Source organism: Fundulus heteroclitus, chromosome 21, assembly GCF_011125445.2.
Source record: "Fundulus heteroclitus isolate FHET01 chromosome 21, MU-UCD_Fhet_4.1, whole genome shotgun sequence".
Lineage (NCBI taxonomy): Eukaryota > Metazoa > Chordata > Actinopteri > Cyprinodontiformes > Fundulidae > Fundulus > Fundulus heteroclitus.
Window position 1 is genome coordinate 34,257,920 of NC_046381.1, and position 7,737 is coordinate 34,265,656.

The window sequence follows — 7,737 nt, forward strand, 5'->3', positions numbered from 1 at the left end:
TGCCTTTAACATCTGTATTTTAAAATCTTTTGTTTATGCCTTTATTTTTATGCTACATTGTTTTCATTCTGTCTTTTATAATTTGATAGCTTTGAGTATAAATGATGTCATACAGTTAAACTTGCCTTGTCTTCTATTGTCTGATGTTATTTGTGTTTTCCAGGTGCTTTAATGCCAAACATTCAGCTCCTCAGTTGACTCAGGTGGGTAAATATTGAACATTTATTTACAGCTTTGCAGTGCATACTACTTTCAAATTTTGGACAGCCTCTGCATGAAGACACATTTATTGTTTCAGAGTCAAACAAGCAATGTCCAAATGTCAGTCAAGAAACAAGAGGAAGAACTGCATTATGGAGAAATAACCTTTGGCAAAAAGAATCCTGAAACTTCCTCTGTAATGGTGCAAAACAATGAAGAGCAGGAGACTGTGTACACAGAGGTAAAACTGACTAAGCCAGAAAACAACTCAACGCACACTACTGAGAGTCCAGAGGATCAGTGTAATCAAGAAAAAATAGAATAACCTTTGTTATGTGATGACAAACTTTTACTTTTAGTTTGCAGTGGATGGTTTATGATAAAAAATTCAGATGGTTTTTATCTCAAGACCTCTTCTTTCAATGCACATAGATTTGTCAGTTATTAGGGATGCGGAAAATGGTCTTAAGTTTATCAAAATATTTTGTGGTATTTATTAGGATAACAGTAAAAGTGATGGGAAAATGATCTAAAAATCCATTGCTGTCTCTCCTGGCAAAAGATTGTATGGCTGCAGGTGCACAAATCAAAACTCTTATAGCCTTAAAAAAAGACACAATAATAGTAAGTGGTATTATATTTGCTCATTGAGGATTTTGATATCATTTCATAGTAACCCTATTAATGGGATTGTGTTGTTTTTTTGAGTACTGTATTTTTTGGACTATAAGGCGCGTCTTAAAATCCTTTCTCAAAAGTTGATGGTGCGCCCTATAATCTGGTGCGCCTTATATATGATTACTGATCAATTTTATTTGGTACAATGCACTCAAAAATCTGTTCAAATGTGTAAGTACGACTTTGGTAAGGAATGCAGCCGCTCGATGGATATCGAGAGCATTTCGGTACACTGTATCACTAACTGATCGGACCCTGAGCTGTCTCAAGACTGGCACTTGAAGAGTCCGTAGGCAGGACTAGGTGAGGACGAGCGAGGCAGAGTGAGAGAGAAAGAGTGAGGAGACATTCCAGCGGAGATGAGCAGACTGTGGAGGGTTTATGTAGGCTGGTGGACAGGTGGACTGAGTTCAACCTATATTAGGAGCAACAGGTGGAAGTGATCTAGGGTGGAGTGATGACTGGAGGCAACCGGGCTGGATGAGTCATGGCTGACGGAAGACAGAAGTCCAGAAAAATGTCCAACAAAACGTAATGTTTTCAAGCAATGTTTCGGCTGTAAAATATTGGGTTTATCGATTGAAGCAGGTTGAAATGAAGTTCCTGGGACGTTGTCATCTTCCAAAATGATTAATATTGCAGTTGTTGCCAATGTAATTTGCAGTTTCCTGTCCAACCAGCCGGGAAACTGGCTGTCCTGGGAAAAATGTGAAATCATTTGAGAACTGTTTGATTAAACCATCACATGTGTTCTGAAGAATCAGCAGGGACAGTGGAAGCTGTGCATTTATAATGTAATAATGATATTCAAAGCCACATTTTCTCATAAAATGTCGTAACTTGAAGTCTATAGCATGCATGCTTATCACATAAGATATGTCTTTTAGGGTATGTTTTAGCTGACGTTGTCATGTAACAAGTACATTTTCCCTCATCATTAATCATGACCATTGATGGGCTCAGCTAAAGCTGGGCATACAGAATATGATTTTTTTCCCTTTTTGGACGATTCTTCAGTTGTGGGAGTAGTTTTTGGATTGGGCTGAGTTTCAGCTTCATCATGGGTCCTGCATCATTTAGTATACAGGGGGTAACGAGGGCCGATTAGTCTCTCGACTACCTCCCAATCAAGAATAGTACAGTCGGATGAAAATCATAATATCTTGAGATTCAGTTGGCCCTCGTGAGGTGATCATGAGCGCATCCTAATGTTGAAGCAGAGCTACGAGCTTCTATGAGCCGACTTCCCCCAACCTCAAGCTCTGCGCATGTGCAAACAAGGGAATTCTTCTTCTCTGACAAAAACACCGGAGTGGAGAGAAGCATGGCGGCACTACGTGTGACATGGAGTCAAACTATGGAGGAGCGACTTGTAGAATTGCCAAGGCAGCGCATTTCGCTCTAGTGAGCCTCATATTTAACAGTGAGCATCGACACTTCCGTCTTTTTCTTCTTCTACTGTTTACATTTGGCTTCCGGATAGACGAGGCCGACAAGCGGCATCTCTCTACGGGGCTGAGTCTGACGTGTGGTTTTTGGATGTACAGTGTGAACAGTCAGGTCGCATCAGGCCATACAGTGTGAGAACAGATATTGTGAGCAGTGAACTTTTAAACCCTGCAGTTTCAGCTGTATCTGAGTACAACGATTGAAAATATTGTACCGTGTACGCCCGTCATAAGCAAAAAGATAAATAAGGAAACTCTGAAGTGGATAGCGCTAGCTGCTAACCGATGGTTGTCTCTCAGACTTTGTCACGCATCTTCTGACATGATACTGCACGCACACACGGCACATGAAAGACCTGCACAGCACTGCATGTTTGAGGGAATAGCTGTTTCAGGATAAATTACTATAAATGTTTTAGAGTAACATGGCAGCGGAGGCATCAAAAATAATATTCTATCCAACTGGTAACAAACTCTATTACATCTACCTTATAAATGAAAAAGCTCCATGTCACTGATAAGTGGATGTGGCAGTGACAGCTGGAAGCCAGAAACAGTGTGAGAAATTCCAGTCCCTTTTTCCCCCTGTCATCAGACTCTTTAACAAACATGCAAGAAATCTTGACTTTTTGGGTTAATAAATCAATATTGTTACATTTATGGTGCACTATTTTGAATCTAAAAGCAATAAAAAATCATTATTGCTATGTAGAAACATGTTTTCCTATCCTAGACATGCTGGTTAACTGTCCCTGAGGAGTGCCATAGGTTAGGCAGTCAGCCAGCCGCTGTTTTGTATGGAAGTGTTGTCCCGCTGAGCCATGCAGAAACCCAAAAGCCAGGCTCCAAGTTCAGTCTCCTTCCTCATCATGTGGTGCCAGTAACAAACCTAGAAAGCTTAGTTAGACTAATTAAAGGGTTAAGGTCACACAGCAGCAAACTGTATACAGAGAAAAAGTAGTGGATATTGGCATCTCTTTGAGCAGTGGGAGCTGACAATATTAAGACCAGATCATAACAATAAGAAAGTACAAAGAAAACAGCACAGAAGTGGAGCTGCCACACAATTGCCGCCATGGGCCCTCTAACCACCAATTAACAATGTGTGTTTTTCTGTAGCCGTTACTACTACTGTTGTGTAAAGAAGTATTTGTGGATGTGTAGCAAAAGCCAGGACAGTGACGTAAACGGCAGATGAATATATTGAACGTTTTAATCATACTTACAGGTTTTGAAACCCAATAAAATGGATGCTAACTGGTCTGCAAAACGTATTGTGAACGGTAATGCAATAAAACAAAAGTAAGCACTACAATTATCTGTTTGAGGATTAGCATGGCTGTGCCCACCTCTGATCATGACCTTTATCAAGTTGTCAATATACAATTTTGTTTTCTGGTTATTTTTTTTGCCAAACAATGTAACAGAAAACTTACAGCCTTCTTTGTAGGAGGTACTTTAAAAAATCTGACAAATGAACTATTTACTCTTCATCTTACTATGATATATTTGATATATCTTCAGTAAAAACCTTTTCCATTCAACCAGCCTGCTTAAATTATTCAGATCAATTGTCTTATGCGTGATGCTTCAAATATAGCTAAAAAATATCCCTTTTCTGTAGCGACAGTGGAGTTTGGGCAATAACCAGAGGGTTGTCGGTTTGAAACTCAGCTCCGACCGTCTCAGTAGTTGTGTCCTTTGGCAAGACAATTCACCCGCATTACCTGCTGTTGGTGGTCAGAGGGCCCATGGCGGCAATTGTGTGGCAGCTCCACTTCTGTCAGTCTAACCCAAGATAGCTGTGGCTATAGTTGCCACCATCAGCATGTGAATGGGTCAATGCCTAAATTTAGTGTAAAACACTTTGGGGTTCTCAGGACTTGACAAAGTGCTATACAAGTACAGACCATTTTCTCTATCTGGTGTATGATGTACAGTCCCTGGCTTGTTCCCATTCAGTTTACTCTAACCAAAATGTGAAAACACAAAAATTCCAGATGCTACCGCTCAGTTAGTATGCTAAATTTTATATATATATTTTTTTACACTTTTCTGAAATTACATACTTTGGGAAAATTAGATGAAATTATAAAAACTGCTTATACTTCACAGCACCTTGTATGGTCAGATCTAAACCCAGCACAAATATCTTATATCAATGTTTAAGCATGGCGATGGAGTGGTAATGATTTGGGTTTGTCTTACAACCACATAACCTTAGCACTATGTAAACATCTAGCTGACCATAAACTTGGTTAAAGAGACCAAAGCAGGAGATTTTAGTCACTATGTACAGTAACATTGCATGGGCAAAACTAAATGCAGCACATTAGCACAAATACCTCATGCTAACAAAGCCATGGTCAGATAGAAAATTACTTAAATTTGTAGATGCAGTTTTTTCCATCCACGCTGTTTAATCTCAGGGTGTACTTACTTCCCTATACACAGCTTTTCGATTTTGCATTTGTTTTTGTTCATGAAATATTCACAGTAAATCTGTTGCATTTTTCCATTCTTTAAGGTGGCTTTAAATTATTTCTGAACCAGATCATTTCTGTTATGTCCTAAAATGTAACACATGCAGACTGAAAGAGTGACTTTCTTTTTACTGAGACAGTAACTGGGTAACAAAATGCATTGTGTGAACTATATGTGCTGTAAAGTTTCTTTGCTGTTACTAGTATTGTAACTAACTTCCTATTTCTGTGCGGTACAGTAAATGCAACAAGAGGCATTGTGCAACAAGGATGACCAATAGTAATTGTTCAGATTTTGGAGTCGCCATGTAAAACACAATGCAGAAGTTCTCTCTTCCTCGAAAATCAACTGTATAATAATACATGGAAGTTTGTCTGCTTTTAAATTCTTCTCTGCCTTTCATGTTACATGCTCATTTTATTGATTAAAGAATTTTAATTGACCAAAAACCCAAGCATCAAGTTTATTTCTCTGCACATTCTGAGCAATCAAAAGTAATGGTTAGAAATGCTGAATTTATAAGTCATTAACAAAGCTGTTTTTAAGAAAAAGTAAAGTTCAGTAAGAAATATATTAATATTAATATGCTGTACTTAATAAACTTTTAATATTAAAAGGCAGACTTCAAAATTTCACACAGTGAGTGTGATTTCTCCGACAGCCTTAGAATGCTCCTCCTCTACGTCTGAAATCTTTTAATTTCAGCTGCTCATTTACAAAATTTTCTCTTTGTCTCGTGCAGTTAGATGCTGTAAAAGGTTGTGAGGATTATGAGAAGTTTTTAAGGGATAAGGGATCTTCTACAAGCATTTAATGTTATCAGGCTTTTTTCTACTGACACATGATTGTAATTTTTGATTAACTATGGAGTGATGTTGAGGGAGGCTGGGCTGACAGTTTTCTTTAAGATTTCTCAACCCTCTGTGTCAACACTAGGCCATTAAAAAAACAAAAATCCAGAGAGATTAAACAGCAGTGGCTGAGTGGAAGCTTATTGTTCACTTTACCATATTGTTTTACTGTGCACTTGTCACAGATGCAAACAGAAATTATGTTTCTTTTCCTCTCATAGTTATTGTTAATCCACATTATATAGAGGTTTTCTCTTATTTGTCTACATAAGTGTTTGTTCACCTCACTGCAGGAAGAAAACATGAATATACTTTGTAACTGCTAAGTTGTCTGTCCTGAGTAACTGGAACAAATACATATTTTCAGAAAGTTTGCAGAAGGGTCTTTGGGGTTCTGCTAATGGGGTGTGTGGTTGAGCTACTTAGGTAAAATGTATGAACAATAAGGGCTTTTTGTTAAATTTTTCGCCAAAGCAATCCTAATAAAACCCTTCATGTTTAAGATGCAAAAGTTGATGCTCCTATGAGGTTTGTCTTCATATTTGCATAACAAAAGACTACCTTTTTTTTGTAAACAGGCATAGTATTCCAAAAAATTGATTTGACATTAGAAACAATGTTTGTTTTTGCTATGTCTGTAATGTATTTTCATGCTAAGACCTCAATAATTTATAGACTAAGTAGTATTTTAAAGTCTATTCTCTGAGATACAGGGGGCCAGTGTAAGGACTTTAGAACTGGGGTTATGTTCTCTACTTTCTTAGTCTTAGTGAGGACGCAGGCAGCAGCGTTCTGGATCAGCTACAGCTGTCTGATCCACTTTTTAGGCAGACCTGTGAAAACACTGTTGCAGTAATCGATTCAACTAAAAATAAATGCATGGATTAGTTTTTCCAGATCCTGCTGAGACATTTGTCCTTTAATCCTGGAAATGTTCTTCAGGTGATAGAAGGCCGACCTTGTAATTGTGTTCAGACGCTTTTGAAGGTTCAGGGGCCCGTTCTTCGTACGTTGCTTAAAACATCCAAGATCAAATGAGACATCCAAGATGATTTCATCCGGCTAATCCTGATCCGGCTAATTGGGTTCTTCGAACACACCTGTTGTTTACGATTAGTATGGCTGGATTGAGTTATCTAAGACAACTGCGCGTTCATGCGTTTGTTTAAAAGGGGAAATGTATCGATAGTAGAAACAATGATCAGCAACGCTGCTATTGGCTGTTCAGCATGGACAAAGAACGCCCACAGTTTTTCTCCCAAGCAGAACAAGAGCTTTTAATGGAAGGTTATGCCGAATTTGAGTCATTAATTAAAACACCTAAAAATCTGTTAAAGCCAGGAGAGAGGGCTGGCAAAAAACAGCAGACAAATTAAATGCGTAAATACTGTCCATGGTAGATGTTTCTATCACTTTCTACAGTATGAATTTTTGCATTTTAATAATCTCATATTTACTTTGTTCTTTTATATCAGAGCGTCCACGGGACCCACTAGAACATGGGGACAAGTAAAAGTGAAATACAAGAATATTCTACAAAATGGTAGCCTTTAATTATTATACTTTATTTTAAAAAGGCACTTGTTATGTCAAGAGATCCAAATTTCAGTGTCATTCCTTAGACACGGGAAGTAAAGGACACGTGCAAACTGGGAATTTTAACAAAAGAAAATCTTTATCCATAAAAAATTAAAATTTTCCTTTTCCAAGTCATCCACAGTTTACACGGTAAAACTGTATTGCTCCGTGGCTAGATAATCCATCCATAGTTTTTTTCTAATACAATATACGGCTCGACAGGAAGCAAGCCTTTCAAAGTAAACTAAACTTCACAATAAAATGGCCCGAACAAATCTTCTTGCTGAATAGGATAAAAATAAAAAGCAAACCATCATACAAATAACTTAAATATTTTAGATTTATGACTCTAACACCACTTTTTCCTCTTTAAAAGCCACTGTTAAATTATGTGTTTGTCTGTTTATAACAGCCACCAAGAAAGATCTCTCTACAATTACACTGTTGCGCTGCGCTAAAGGATCCTGTCTATTGCGCAGTACGCGATTAATTTGAAA